The sequence below is a fragment of the Triticum urartu genome, chromosome 2A, assembly GCF_056163025.1.
Source record: "Triticum urartu cultivar PI428250 chromosome 2A, HENAU_Tu73, whole genome shotgun sequence".
Classification (NCBI taxonomy): domain Eukaryota; kingdom Viridiplantae; phylum Streptophyta; class Magnoliopsida; order Poales; family Poaceae; genus Triticum; species Triticum urartu.
This window is the reverse complement of record NC_141874.1, coordinates 538459659-538474366: the sequence shown is the minus strand read 5'-3', so window position 1 is coordinate 538474366 and position 14708 is coordinate 538459659.

Here is a 14708-nt window from a genome sequence, read left to right as displayed (position 1 = left end):
ACCAACAAGGTTCCCATGTACTGTCCAGTCAAGAACGTGCCATCAATGGCGATGACTGGCCTATAGTGTTCGAAAGCCCCCACGCATTGCTCGAATGCCCAAAAAGCACAGCCAAATACTCGGACTTTCCTTCCTTCATGAACCACTGTTTTTCCCCATGAGGCTTGACCACATGAACCATGCCCGGGTTTGTGGCGGCCATGGCTAACAACAACCTAGGGATTAGGTTGTATGCTTCCTCCCAAGTACCATACAACATCTTAAATGCGGCTTGCTGATACCTCTCCAATGTATCTATAATTTTTGATTGCTCCATGCTATTATATATTCTGTTTTGGATGTTTAATGGGCTTATTTATACACTTTTATATTATTTTTGGGACTAACCTATTAACCGGAGGCCCAACCCAAATTGCTGTTTTTTTTGCCTATTTCAGTGTTTCGTAGAAAAATAATATCAAATGGAATGAAACCTTCGGGGGCGTGATTTTTGGAACAAATGTGATCCAGAGGACTCGAAGTGGACGTCAAGCAACCAACAAGGAAGCCACGAGGCAGGGGGCGCGCCTACCCCCTGGCACGCCCTCCACCCTCATGGGCCCCTCGTGGCTCCACCGACCTACTTATTCCTCCTATATATACCTACGTACCCTAAAAACATCGTGGGGCACCACGAAAACATAATTCCACCGTCGCAACCTTCTGTACCCGTGACATCCTATCTTGGGGCCTTTTCCGGCGCTCCGCCGGAGGGGGCATTGATCACGGAGGGCTTCTACATCAACACCATAGCCTCTCCAATGATGTGTCAGTAGTTTACCTCAGACCTTCGGGTCCATAGTTATTAGCTAGATGGCTTCTTCTCTCTCTTTGGATCTCAATACAAAGTTCTCCTCGATCTTCTTGGGGATCTATTCGATGTAATCTTCTTTTGCGGTGTGTTTGTCGAGATCTGATGAATTGTGGTTATGATCAAGATTATCTATGAACAATATTTGAATCTTCTCTGAATTATTTTATGTATTATTGGTTATCTTTGCAAGTCTCTTCGAATTTTCAGTTTGGTTGGGCCTACTAGATTGATCTTTCTTGCAATGGGAGAAGTGCTTAGCTTTGGGTTCAATATTGCGGTGCTTGATCCCAGTGACAGTAGGCGAAACGACATGTATTGTATTGTTGCCATTGAGGATAAAAACATCGGGTTTATATCATATTGCATGAGTTTATCCCTCTACATCATGTCATCTTGCTTAAAGCGTTACTCCGTTCTTATGAACTTAATACTCTAGATGCATGCTGGATAGTGGTCGACGTGTGGAGTAATAGTAGTAGATGCAGGCAGGAGTCGGTCTACTTGTCACGGACGTGATGCCTATATACATGATCATACCTAGATATTCTCATAACTATGCTCAATTCTATCAATTGCTCGACAGTAATTTATTTACCCACCGTAATACTTATGCTATCTTAAGAGAAGCCACTAGTGAAACCTATGGCCCCCGGGTCTATTTTCCATCATACAAGTTTCTAATCTATTTTATTTTGAGATCTTTACTTATCATAAAAATACCAAAAATATTTATCTTATTATTATTATCTCTATCAGATCTCACTCTTGCAAGTGGTCGTGAAGGGATTGACAACCCCTTTATCGCGTTGGTTGTGAGGTTCTTATTTGTTTGTGTAGGTACGAGGTGACTCACGCGTGGTCTCCTACTGGATTGATACCTTGGTTCTCAAAAACTGAGGGAAATACTTACGCTGCTTTGCTGTATCACCCTTTCCTCTTCAAGGGAAAACCAACGCATGCTCAAGAGGTAGCAAGAAGGATTTCTGGCGCCGTTGCCGGGGAGATATACGCTGAGTCAAGACATACCAAGTACCCATCACAACTCTTATCCTTCGCATTACATTATTTGCCATTTGCCTCTTGTTTTCCTCTCCCCCACTTCACCCTTGCTGTTTTATTCGCCCTTCTTCTGTTCGTCTTTCAATTTGCTTTGATGTCTTACTTGGCCCGTTTGCTCATTTGTTTGGAATAGTTGTTTATTTATTGCTAAACAGAGAACATAAGATCTATGGATCCTCATTCTCTTGCTAATCTTTTTAAGAGATCCAATTATGATGAACCAATTTCTAGTGAGTTTTGTGCACTAGATTATCTTTATGAAGTTTTGCTTGAAATTCGTGAATCTGAAAATTGTGATGAAGTACTTTATGGAGTGATTCACGATGGATCTTTGAATAGAAAGCATGATTGCAATGATGATAGTATAAATTCTATTAATGTCAATTGTGATTATAATATGCAAAACCCTAAGCTTGGGGATGCTAGTTTTCTTATGACTACTATTTGTTGCAATTATCATGATTGGGGTGATTCTTCTTATGATCCTGAAAATTTATTTAAGCCCCATGATGAATATGAGATTGATAATAATGTTTGCAATAATATTGAAAGTGGGTTTGGAAGAGTGTCAACTTTAGATCCCACATATTTGGAGAATTTTCAATCTTATGAAGTTTTTGATAAAAGTGGGTTTGGAGAGGTCATGACTTTAGTTAATGTTGATCCCACTATTTTGAAAGAGTGTCAACTTTGCATGCATGTGGACCATGTTGAGAATATTTTATATGATTGCTATATTATTAAATTTTCTTATGATCCTACATGTAATTATTATAAGAGAGGAAAATATGGTTGTAGAAATTTTTATGTTACTAAATTACCTCTCGTTATGTTGAGATTGCTATTGTTTCTTTCCGCTTCCTTGCATATGGTAGCTTTTTCTTTGCCTTGATAATTTGTTTGCCTATAAGATTCCTATTCATAGGAAGTATTTTAGACTTAGCTGTTTTTGTCATGTGTTTTATGATGCTTTCTTTGTGCTTCAATTCTTGTCTTTCATGTGAGCATCGTTGAAATCTTATGCCTAGCTTTAAGGCTTTAAAGAAAAGCGCTTGTTGGGAGACAACCCAATATTTTTACTTGATGTTATTCAATAAATAATTTATCTAGCCTCTGTTTTGGTTGTGTTTTTTCTGTTTAATTAGTGTTTGTGCCAAGTAGAACCGTTGGGAAGACTTGGGGAAAGTCTTTTTTATCTTGCTGTAAAAAACAGAAACAGTAGCGCTCGCGAGAATTGCTGCCATTTTTTATTGGAGAGTGATATTTAGTTAATTATTTTTGCAGATGATTAATAGATTAATTACTCACGTCCAGAAATTTATTTTAGAATTTTTGGGGTTTCATAAGTATGCGTTTGATACAGATTACTACAGACAGTTCTATTTTTGACAGATTCTATTTTTTGTGTGTTGTTTGCTTATTTTGATGAATCTATGGCTAGTAATGGAGTTTATAAACCATATAAAAGTTGGAATACAGTAGGTTTAACACCAATATAAATAAATAATGAGTTCATTACAGTACCTTGAAGTGGTGTTTTGTTTTCTTTCGCTAACGGAGCTCACGAGATTTTTTGTTAAGTTTTGTGTTGTGAAGTTTTCAAGTTTTGGGTAAATATTTGATGGACTATGGAACAAGGAGTGGAAAGAGCCTAATCTTGGGGATTCCCAAGGTAAAATCCAAGGACACAAAAAATCCAAAGCTTGGGGATGCCCCGGAAGGCATCCCCTCTTTTGTCTTCGTTCATCGGTAACTTTACTTGGAGCCATATTTTTATTCACCACATGATATGTGTTTTGCTTGGAGCGTCTTGTATGATTTGAGTCTTTGCTTTTTAGTTTACCACAATCATCCTTTCTGTACACACCTTTTGAGAGATACACACATGATTCGGAATTTATTAGAATACTCTACGTGCTTCACTTATATCTTTTGAGCTATATAGTTTTTGCTCTAGTGCTTCACTTATATATTTTAGAGCACGGTGGTGGTTTTATTTTATAGGAATAATTGATTTATCATGCTTCACTTATATTATTTTGAGAGTCCTTTAGAACAGCATAGTAATTTGCTTTTAGGCATAATAAAAAACTTTCATATAAGTGCATTGAATACTAAGAGAAGTTTGATACTTGATGATTGTTTTGAGATATGGAGATAGTGATATTAAAGTTATGCTAGTTGAGTAGTTGTGAATTTGAGAAATACTTGTGTCGAAGTTTGCAAGTCCCGTAGCATGCATGTATGGTAAACGTTGTGTAACAAATTTGAAACATGAGGTGTTATTTGATTGTCTTCCTTATGAGTGGCGGTCGGGGACGAGCGATGGTCTTTTCCTACCAATCTATCCCCATAGGAGCATGCGTGTAATACTTGGTTTTTGATGACTTGTAGATTTTTGCAATAAGTATGTTAGTTCTTTATGACTAATGTTGAGTCCATGGATTATACGCACTCTCACCCTTCCATCATTGCTAGCCTCTTCGGTACCGTGCATTGCCCTTTCTCACCTTGAGAGTTGGTGCAAACTTCGCCGGTGCATCCAAACCCCGTGATATGATACACTCTATCACACATAAACCTCCTCATATATTCCTCAAAACAGCCACCATACCTACCTATTATGGCATTTCCATAGCCATTCCGAGATATATTGCCATGCAACTTTCCACCGTTCTGTTTATTATGACCCGCATCATCATTGTCATATTGCCTTACAGGATCATGTAGTTGACATCGTATTTGTGGCAAAGCCACCATTTATAATTATTTCATACATGTCACTCATGAGTCATTGCACATCCCGATACACCGCCGGAGGCATTCATATAGAGTCATATCTTGTTCTAGTATCGAGTTGTAATCATTGAGTTGTAAATAAATAAATAAATAAATAAATAGAAGTGTGATGATCATCATTAATAGAGCATTGTCCCAAATAAAGAGAAAGTCCAAATAAAAAAATAAGGCCCAAAAAAGGGGGCAATGCTACTATCCTTTTGTCCACACTTGTGCTTCAAAGTAGCACCATGATCTTTATGATAGAGAGTCTCTTGTTTTGTCATTTTCATACACTAGTGGGAATTTTTCATTACAGAACTTGGCTTTTATATTCCAACAATGGGCCTCCTCAAGTGCCCTAGGTCTTCGTGAGCAAGCAAGTTGGATACACACCCACTTAGTTTCTTTTGTTGAGCTTTCATACATTTATAGCTCTAGTGCATCCGTTGCATCGCAATCCCTACTCCTTGCATTGACATCAATTGATTGGCATCTCCCTAGCCCATTGATTAGCTGCGTCAATGTGAGACTTTGTCCTTTTTTCTTCTCCACATAACCCCCTTCTTTATATTCTATTCCAGCCATAGTGCTATATCCATGGCTCATGCACATGTATTGCGTGAAAGTTGAAAAAAGTTTGAGATTACTAAAGTATGAAACAATTACTTGGCTTGTCATCGGGGTTGTGCATGATGAGAGCATTCTCGTGTGACGAAAATGGAGCATGACCAAACTATATGATTTTGTAGGGATGAACTTTCTTTGGCCATGTTATTTTGAGAAGACATGATTGCTTAGTTAGTATGCTTGAAGTATTATTATTTTTATGTCAATATTAAACTTTTATCTTGAATCTTTCGGATCTGAACATTCATGACACAATAAAGAAAATTACATTGAGAAATATGTTAGGAAGCATTCCACATCAAAAATTCATTTTTTATCATTTACCTACTCGAGGACGAGCAGGAATTAAGCTTCGGGATGCTTGATATGTCTCCAACGTATCTATAATTTCTTATTGCTCCATGTTATTATATATATATATTCTGTTTTGGATGTTGAATGGGATTATTTATACACTTTTATATTATTTTTGGGACTAACCTATTAACCGGAGGCCCAGCCCAAATTGCTGTTTTTTTGCCTATTTCAGAGTTTCGCAGAAAAAGAATATCAAACGGAGTCCAAACAGAATGAAACCTTCGGGAGCCTGATTTTTGGAACAAACGTGATCCAGAGGACTTGGAGTGGACGTCAAGCAACCAACGAGGAAGCCACGAGGTAGGGGGCGTGCCCTCCACCCTCGTGGGCCCCTCGTGGCTCCACCGACCTACTTCTTCCTCCTATATATACCTACGTACCCTGAAAACATCGAGGGGCACCACAAAAACCTAATTCCACCGCCGCAACCTTCTGTACCTATGAGATCCCATCTTGGGGCCTTTTTCGGTGCTCTGCCGGAGGGGGCATTGATCACGGAGGGCTTCTACATCAACACCATAGCCTCTCTGATGTGTGTGTAGTTTACCTCAAACCTTCGGGTCCATAGTTATTATCTAGATGGCTTCTTCTCTCTTTTTGGATCTCAATACAAAGTTCTCCTTGATCTTCTTGGGGATCTATTCAATGCAATCTTCTTTTGCGGTGCGCTTGTCGAGATCCGATGAATTGTGGGTTTATGATCAAGATTACCTATGAACAATATTTGAATCTTCTTTGAATTCTTTTATGTATGATTAGTTATCTTTTCAAGTCTCTTCGAGTTTCCAGTTTGGTTTGGCCTACTAGATTGATCTTCCTTGCAATGCAAGAAGTGCTTAGCTTTGGGTTCAATCTTGCGGTGCTCGATCCCAGTGACAGTAGGGGAAATGACACATATTGTATTGTTGCCATCAAGGATAAAAAGATGGGGTTTATATCATATTGCATGATTTTATCCCTCTACATCATGTCATCTTGCTTAAAGTGTTACTCCGTTCTTATGAACTTAATACTCTAGATGCATGCTGGATAGCGGCAGATGTGTGGAGTAATAGTAGTAGATGCAGGCAGGCGTCGGTCTACTTGTCACGGACGTGATGCCTATATACATGATCATACCTAGATATTCTCATAACTATGCTCAATTCTATCAATTGCTCGACAGTAATTTGTTTACCCACCGTAATACTTATGCTATCTTGAGAGAAGCCACTAGTGAAACCTATGTCCCCCGGGTCTATTTTCCATCATACAAGTTTCTAATCTATTTTATTTTGCAAGATTTACTTATCATAAAAATACCAAAAATATTTATCTTATTATTATTATCTCTATCAGATCTCACTCTTGCAAGTGGCCGTGAAGGGATTGACAACCCCTTTATCGTGTTGGTTGCAAGGTTCTTATTTGTTTGTGTAGGTACGAGGTGACTTGCGCGTGGTCTCCTACTGGATTGATACCTTGGTTCTCAAAAACTGAGGGAAATACTTACACTGCTTTGCTGCATCACCCTTTCCTCTTCAAGGGAAAACCAACGCATGCTCAAGAGGTAGCACTTGCTTCGCCTTCCATGCCTTGCCGTAGTTCACCTTGTAATGAAAGATGGCTTTCACAAGGTCAATGACATGTTGGACGCTCATTGTTGGAAGTGTGGATATTGAGTTGGAGAGCCTGTAAGCGATGAACTCCGACGTGAGTTGTCTGTGGTCTTGGGACACAATCTTGCCATCCACCCTTTTGCCTCGGCACATGTGAGTTGGCACACAACTCACTACGTGCCAAGTGGGACCTCCTTTCCATGGTCTTGCACGCACAATCCACGGACATATTTCATCTTCACATGCACATGCAACCGTGTAGCGCACATTGACGTCTGAGTTCACCACCTTGTGTGGACAATAATGCGTAACCGAGTAGTTGTCGAGCCACATCTTCAATTCCAAGAAGGTATCAAACTTAGACCCTTTAGCAATCCCGTTCTTGCCATCATCCAAATCACGGTGAGATCTTGGCCTAACCCTAAGAGATATAGCTTGGACACCATCTACCATGGGTTCATCCGCGAGAATAACATCCTTGAACAATGTAGTCCGATGATCACAACCGAATACCTTCTCAAAAGCTTCGGCCTCCTTCACCGTGAGCCCCTCCTCATTAACTTTTTCATCGGGACCTTCGTCATCCGAATCCGATGCATAGCCACGGGAATAAGGGATGGAATGGTCCATTGTCTCTTGCAAATGATATTTGTCGAGATCACCCACATTGTTATCATGGAGATCAACTTCATTGTCATCGTCCGCATACTCATCATTCTCCTCTTGCAAAGCTTCATTTTGGTTGTTTGGAAACATGCTCAATGTTGGCCTCACTTCTTGGGTCAAAAGAGGTTCAACAATTTAATCTTGCTTCAAGGGTGGGGGGCTACTAGCAACCAAAGGGGAGGGGTTCCGGTTCAGGTCCAAATGCAAACTTGAATCAACCTTCTTCGTTGCAAATAACTCAAGAGCCTTGGCTAGTGATTCGGCCACCTCTCCTTGTATGCAACCCAACGTTGCTCTGAGTTGACACGCATTGTCTTCCAACGGATGTGCATTCCAAAACCAACATTATGCCTTCCCTCCAACTCAACGATATCACTAGGGTCCATCCAATTCAACTCTTGCCTCACTTGTTGCAAGAGCTCCGCATAGCTAGGACTACTATCAAACACCATGTCAAACTCATCAGGGTCCGGTTCAATATTGCCTTTCAAGAAGGTGTCTTTGTCCCCATGATGAACAAACACACATGTTCTTCCCATCCCTATAAGCATTCAAACAAGGGACATTTACATCTATGCCCTTAACTCGAACCCACTACTCAGTTTTGCCCCTAATTTTTAGGTATGCTCAGTTTTGCCCCTCCGCCGTTAGTTTCACTGATAGAAATGCCCTTCTCTGCCGTTACCGTCCGGTCAAAGGTCTTTGACCATCATGAAAAAATAGCAAAAAAATCAAAAAAAATATGAAATTTGGTGGGATCGAAGATAGTCATGTCCGCAAGGCGCGTGCACGTTTTCATGCCGTTCGGACACTCCGGGAGCTCGTGTCAAAGGAAAACATAAATTTTGCACACATGCGAGCAGTAAATTCAAAAAAAAATCAAAAAAATATGAAAGTTCATGGGACTGAAGATATTCAGGTTCGCAAGATGTGTGCACGTTTTTGTTGTGTTTGGACATCGTAGGAGCTCATGGAGAAAAAACAAATTTTAGCTCAAAAAAACATTGAAAAAATGCAGTATTTTGTTTTTTTCTCTAGAGCGCCTCGTACGTCATTTGATCAGCAAAACTTGCAAGCACCTTGTGCACTCAAGCCTCTTTGACGCCAAATAAATACAATTTTTTTTGAACTTTTTTGCTATTTTTTTCGAATTTACTGTTCATAGGCATAAATTATTATTTTTTTTCCTTTGCCACGAGCTCCCAGAGTGTCCAACCAACACAAAAATGTGCACGTGCCTTGCGGACGTGACTATCTTCGATCCCACCAAATTTCATATTTTTTGATTTTTTTTCTATTTTTTTGGATGGTCAAAGTACTTTGACCGGACGGCAACGGCGCAAAAGGGCATTTCTATAAGTGACACTAATGGCGGAGGGGCAAAACTGAGCATACCTAAAAATTAGGGGCAAAACTGAGTAGTGGGTTCGAGTTAGGGGCAGAACTGGAATTGGCCCTTCAAACAACACAACGTAACATTGCTTCCATGAGTTATGATCCAAGGATTAACATGGTATACAAACCCTAAAATACATATGAAACAACAACCCTAACCCTAGCACCAACATAAGAACACTCATAAGAATAACCCTAACATACTAACAAGCCTAATCATAGGAAATTGGCAAACAAACATCTCACATCTCCATGCAAATCTCTAGATCCATACAAAACTAGGGTTTCCCCAAACTAGCAACAAATGAGTAATTGTTAACATTACTTGGATCAAAACAAGGGGATCAGAGAAGATTACCTTGAGGGAGGGTTTGAGTTTGAAATCCACGGACAAAATCTTCAAATTTGCAAGATTTGGGAGAGGATTTGAGAGGGGAGAGAGGGGAAGAGGGGGAAAATCTCGGGTCGGATGCTATGGGGGTAGGGGTGTGTGGGGTGGGGGAGTGGGGGATGGGGCCCAGCCAACTAGTAACAGAGAGTGCAGCGCCTAAGAGCTAGGCGCTGCACATTACATGTGTGGCTCCTAGCTCGGAGGCACTTCACTAATGGGTGCGGCCCTAGGGGCTGCCACGGTGGACAGAGGTGCAACGCACCAGAGCTAGGCGCTGCACCATAGGGTGTGGCGCCTGCATGTCGGGCGCCACACAAAAAGGTCAGTGTCGGTGTCAAAACCGGCGGATCTCGGGTAGGGGGTCCCGAACTGTGTGTCTAGGCCGGATGGTAACAGGAGGCAGGGGACACAATGTTTTACCCAGGTTCGGGCCCTCTTGATGGAGGTAAAACCCTACGTCCTGCTAGATTGATATTGATGATATGGGTAGTACAAGAGTAGATCTACCACGAGATCAGAGAGGCTAAACCCTAGAAGCTAGCCTATGGTATGATTGTATGTTATGGTTGTTTCCCTACGGACTAAAACCCTTCGGTTTATATAGACACCAGAGAGGGTTAGGGTTACACAAGGTCGGTTACAAAGGAGGAGATATACATATCCGTATTGCCTAGCTTGCCTTCCACGCCAAGTAGAGTCCTATCCGGACACGAGACGAAGTCTTCAATCTTGTATCTTCATAGTCTAACAGTCCGGCCAATGGAGATAGTCCGGCTGTCCGGAGACCCCCTAATCCAGGACTCCGTCAGTAGGCCCTGAACCAGGCTTCAATGACGATGAGTCCGGTGCGTAGTATTGTCTTCGGCATTGCAAGGCGGGTTCCTTCTCCGAATACATCACAGAAAAATTTGAATACGAGGATAGTGTCTGACCCTGCAAAATAAGTTCCACATTCCACCGTAGAGAGAATAATATTTTCGCAGATCTAGTTTGCTGGCTTGTTTTGGCAGCATGACGTTATGTCATGGCCCAGTGATTATTCGAACCGTTTCCTTTAACCAGCCCCGCACATAACGTGAGGCAGTTTTTCGACATGTCTCGTCAAAGCAGAGATCGTGTCCCCTTATTACGGGATTCCCATCAATACGGGCGTGGGTAACCCAACCGCGCCATCAATTACGGTGCTTGGGGGATAAGCAAGTTTTACCAGGCAAGTGGGGACGCTTAGCTTCATCCGCCCATATAAAGGGATAAGGATTCACCTTTCTATCCACGCCTTCTTCCTCATTTGCTCATCCATTTTTGCACACTCGAGCTCTAGCACCCAAGTCCACACTTCCCACCTCAACCTTCTCCAACCATGTCCGGAGCGGGAGGCAGGTGGATGGTCTCCTCCATCACGGAGGGAGACATCAAGAAGCTGCGCGGAGCCGGATACTTAGCTGTGAACATCGCGCATCGGCTTCCCACTGCGGGGCAGATCGTCCCTACCCCGGAACCTCACGAGAGGGTAGTTTTCCTTCACCACTTCCTCCGCGGACTAGGGTTTCCCCTCCATCCATTCGTCCGTGGTCTCATGTTCTACTACGGGCTGGACTTTCATGATCTGGCCCCGAACTTCATCCTCAACATTTCGGCGTTCATCGTCGTGTGTGAGGCTTTCCTCCGCATCCGGCCCCACTTCGGCCTGTGGTTAAAGACCTTCAATATCAAGCCGAAGGTAGTACGAGGCCAACAAGCAGAATGCGGCAGAGCCATGGTAGGCAAGATGCCCAACGTCATATGGCTCGAAGGCTCCTTCGTGGAGACAATAAAGGGATGGCAATCGGCATGGTTCTACATCACCGAGCCGCGCGACGCCAAATGGGCGGCAGCCCCTGAGTTTCGATTCGGATTCCCAACACATCTCACTTCCTGGAAAGAGAAGGGCTTGTCGTGGGGTTCATCGATGGAGCTGGATGGACTCCAGAAATGTATTCGGAGCATGGCGAGCAAGAAGTTCAAGCTTGTCAACCTAGTCCAAGTTATGCTCATCCGCCGGATCCTCCCGTGTCAACAACGGGATTTTACCTTGTGGGAGTTCGACCCGGCCCAGCACCAGACTCTGAGCGAGCTCTTCGATACGATGCACAAGGACGTTTGGAAGGTGCTGTTCAAGGGCACCGAGGTCCCCCCTTCTCTCGCCGAGGACCGCGGACTAAGCGCAAAGCGCCTAGCGCGTTCGGTGAGTTCAATACGTCCCATAGGACATTTATTTTCCCTAGCTTAATTATGCGCGGGGTCTAATCTCCATGCCTTTGATAGGACTGGGTGGAGATGTCGGGGCAAATTAATTGTCCGGCCCCTTTGCCCGAAGACACTGCGGGCGCTCTCCTGGCGGAGATGCTGGCTCCGGCTCCTTACAAGGTGCCGGAGAAGACCAAGAAGGCCAAGGGAACCCGAAAGAGTTCCCGGCGCCAGGTGTTATCGAACTCATTGTCCGATAACTCTACGGCACACTCTTCCCCCTAAGACGAGGTGGAAGAAGAAGATGCTCCCCCTCCAGGCGGGGGAGACAAGAAAAGGAAGGCCGCCCCAACTGGGGAGGCCGAAGGGTCCAAGAAGGGAAGGACTCTCCTTCCGGACAGTTCCACCGCCGCCGACGAAGGCGAAGACAAGTGGTTTCCTAAGGCCAAGCCCCCGGGGAGATCGTAAGTATTCGGATACCAGAGTAACTCATAGAATTCCTTTGTCGCACTGCTTTCCCTAACGTCGAACATGATTATGCAGGCCACCGCGAACCAGCATCGATGTATCATCGGACGGCTCCCTGGGCTCGTCGGACATGGATAGCGATCCAGTCCCGACCGCCACCTCCCCTCATCCTGCTGATGACGCTGAGGTGCTGTCTCAAGAGGCACCGGGTTGAGGGGAGACAGTCCTGGAGGCGCCTCAAGGCGACCTTCCAGACTCCCAGAGCCGAGGGGACGGGGCCCCTGAGAGCTCCGAGTTCGTCCCTCAGCCGAACACCGTGCCGGACCCTCCAGCGGTTCCGGGCTCGGGCAGGCGGCCTCCTTCTAAGAGGGGCAAGACGCCTGTGCCGGTGACCTCTGTGCATCCAGAGGCGCCGGACAATCTGTTGGAACCGCTTTGCAGCGCTTCCATCGATGAGGAGCACCGCACTATCATGAGTGCGGTGATCTAGAAGGTTCAATCTGCCAAGAGCGGATTTACTGAAGCTTGTGCCAGCCTTCTAACAGGCTTTGAGGTAAGTGTTTTAAAATGTAGTAGAAATATTACCACATAGACAGTAGCCCCTGATGCTTTGTTCGGTGTTCACAAAGAAAAGCTGAACAGAGGATCAAATAATATCGCAGGAGTCTAATATAAGTATGTCAATATGCATATGCAGGCTTCGCTGCTGGCGTCCGCCGCACTGACTGCGGAGGTCGCCGTACTGAAGCAGGACCTCGAGGGGTCCAGGAAAGAGCTCGACCTTGCCAAGAGGCAGCTCGAGGAGAACAAGGGTAAGTAATACCCTGTCTATAGATATGTATATATAAAAGAAGATGCGATTGCAAAATGACAGGATCATCATATGCCAGGGGCCACGACCGAGGTGGCGACCCTGAAGCAAGCGCTAACCAAGGCCGAAGATAAAGCGGCCAAGGAGCGCGCCGAGCGAGAGAAGCACGAGGCTCGGGTGGGCGAGGTGCAGCAAGAGCTCCAGGCTCTCGTGGCGAAGCACGAGGCATTGGAGCTTGACTCAAAGATGCGGGAGTATGAGCTTGCCGCGGCCCTCGAGAGCGCAAAAAGTGCCAAGGATGAAGCCCAAAAGGCCCTCCAGGAGATTGATGCGATGAAGAAGATAGCGGCGGGTAAGGCTTTCTATATGCAAAGCAAGCATGTAAAAGTAAATTACTGATTACTTACCCGAATCCGGAGCTCTCCAGGAGCATTTGCAGATTTGCCCCGCAGCGTGTCCGATGCCGCACAATTTTACCAGGCCGAGGATGGAAGCTCAATGGAGAAGCTGTTCTGGTCTCAGTATGCTGAGGCCGAACACCCGGTGCCAATGAGTGACCAACTGAAGCAGATGGTCGAGCTACATAAGGCGGACGATCTGGCCATGAGGAGCTTTATAGTCCGGCTGTGGCCTGGCGACGCCCTTCCAAACAGCTTCTTCGGCCTGGTGAGGCGGCTTGTGGATGCCTGCCCGCGGCAGGAGGTCGTCAAGCGATCTATCTGTATTGAAGGTGCACGCCGGGCTTTCGCCCGTGTGAAATTGCAGTGGGTCAAGATAGACGCCGTGAAGCTGATCAAGGAGGGGCCGCCGGAGGGCAAGGAGCACTGCCACCCCGAGATGTACTACGAGGGTGTTCTGCCGGGTGCCCGTCTCATCGCGGATGAGTGTTCAAAAGATGTAATATTTGAATGAGACTTGCTCGTTTTATCCTGTATTTATGAAAACTTGTTTCATATGCGCTATGCAACGCTTGTTTGAATTTAAAATATTACCTTTTGTTTGGCTGTTTATCCAATCTGAGAGATGGCTAGTCCTCAGCTTCTGCCCCCATGCCACGAGTGCTGGGGTGTTCGTGATAAACCTAAGCACTCTTGTTCCCATGTTTGGGTCCTTCGAGGGAGGTGCTCAGCACAGCGAACAAGGCAACCTGACTAATAATGCTTTGTCACTCTCACTTAGCCATAGAATTCTATAATTTTAAATTTCAGCGAAGCCCCTGGTATTCGGAAGGCCGAATTCGGGGCGCGATACACGCCTTTAAGCCGGACAGGGTTGGCCCCTCGCTCTAAGCAGCATAAGTCTTTAGGGACTTGAAAACCTCGCCGAACAGCGACCAGTCTCTCGCCTTATCATGACAGTCAGTTTTAGCTTTCTCTACTGAGGTGCTGAACCCAGCAGAACTGAGGCACAATCGCAGTAGTTCTCCTAGCGCTACCTTAGCCGATAGAGCGGAACGTAAGGTACCAAAACATAGGA